This window comes from Nomascus leucogenys, chromosome 17 (assembly GCF_006542625.1).
Source record: "Nomascus leucogenys isolate Asia chromosome 17, Asia_NLE_v1, whole genome shotgun sequence".
Taxonomy (NCBI): Eukaryota; Metazoa; Chordata; class Mammalia; order Primates; family Hylobatidae; genus Nomascus; species Nomascus leucogenys.
In genome coordinates this window covers 94,604,035-94,605,483 of record NC_044397.1, presented here as the reverse complement: position 1 = coordinate 94,605,483, position 1,449 = coordinate 94,604,035, and the positions used below count along the sequence as shown (strand labels likewise).

The 1,449-nt window shown below is 46.7% G+C and overlaps 1 pseudogene; it reads left to right on the top strand.

Moving 5' to 3' along the window:
- Nucleotides 1-380: 380 nt before the first annotated feature.
- On the top strand, nt 381-993 carry LOC100602139 (annotated as a pseudogene).
- The last annotated feature ends 456 nt before the right edge of the window (nt 994-1,449 follow it).

Genomic DNA, 1,449 nt, shown 5'->3' with positions numbered 1-1,449 from the left:
CATGGTGCCTCATGCCTGTAATCCCAGAACTTTGGAAGGCCGAGGCAGGTGGATCACCTGAGGTTAGGAGTTCGAGACCAGCCTGAACAATATGGTGAAACCCTGTCTCTATTGAAAATACAAAAATTATCCAGGCATGGTGGTGTATGCCTGTAGTCCCAGCTACTCCAGAGGCTGAGACAGGAGAATTGCTTGAATCTGGGAAGCAGAAGTTGCAGTGAGCCAAGATCATGCCATTCACTCCAGCCTGGGCAACAGAGCGAGACTCCATCTCAAAAAAAAAAAGAGAGTCAGTGTGGAGGGAAGTGTCTCTGTTGGGTCCGGCTGCTCTGCGGCACTTTGAGGAAAAGCTCGCACCAGGTGGACGCTGTTCTGTCACCATGGGTAAAGGAGACCCCAACAAACCGAGGGGCAAAATGTCCTCATATGCCCTCTTCGTGCAGACCTGCCAGGAAGAGCACAAGAAGAAACACCTGGACTCTTCCATCAATTTCGTGGAATTCTCCAAGAGGTGTTTGGAGAGATGGAAGACCACGTCTGCAAAGGAGAAGTTGAAGTTTGAAGATAAGGCAAAAAGTGACAAAGCTTGCTATGACAGGGAGATTAAAAATTACATTCCTCCGAAATGTAAGAAAGGATAAGAAAGGAAAGAAAAAGGATCGCAATGCTCCTAAAAGGCCACCATCTGCCTTCTTCCTGTTTTGCTCTGAACATCGCCCAAAGATCAAAAGTGGACACCCAGGCCTATTTGTCGTGGAAACTGCAAAGAAACTGGGTGAAATGTGGTTTGGGCAGTCGGCCAAAGATAAACAAACATATGAACAGAAAGCAGTTAAGCTAGAGGAGAGATATGAAAAGGGTATTGCTGCATATCGTGCCAAGGGCAAAAGTGAAGCAGGAAAGAAGGGCTCAAAGAAGAACAAACCAGAAGATGAGGAGGAGGAGGAGGAAGAAGATGAAGATGAGGGGGAAGAAGGTGAAGATGAAGAATAAATGGCTATCGTTTAATGATGCCTGTGCAGTGTGCTTGTTTTGCTAAGAATGTGAATTCAAGTGCAGCTCAGTATTAGCTTCAGTATAAAACTATACAGATTTTTGTATAGCTCATAAGATTCTCTACAGAAAATACTATTTTTTTCTTTTCCTTTTTTTTTTTTTTTGAGACAGAGTTTTGCTCTTGTTGCCCAGGCTAGAGTGCAATGGCGTGATCTCGGCCCACAGCAACCTCCACCTCCCGGGTCCTGGTTCAAGCAGTTCTCCTGCCTCAACCTCCTGAGTAGCTGGGATTACAGGCATGTGCCACCACGACCAGCTAATTTTTGTATTTTTAGTGGAGACGGGGTTTCACCATGTTGGCCAGGCTGGTTTCGAACTCCTGACCTCGTGATCCGCCCACCTTGGCCTCTCAAAGTACTGGGATTACAGGCATGAGCCACCGCGCCCTGCCTA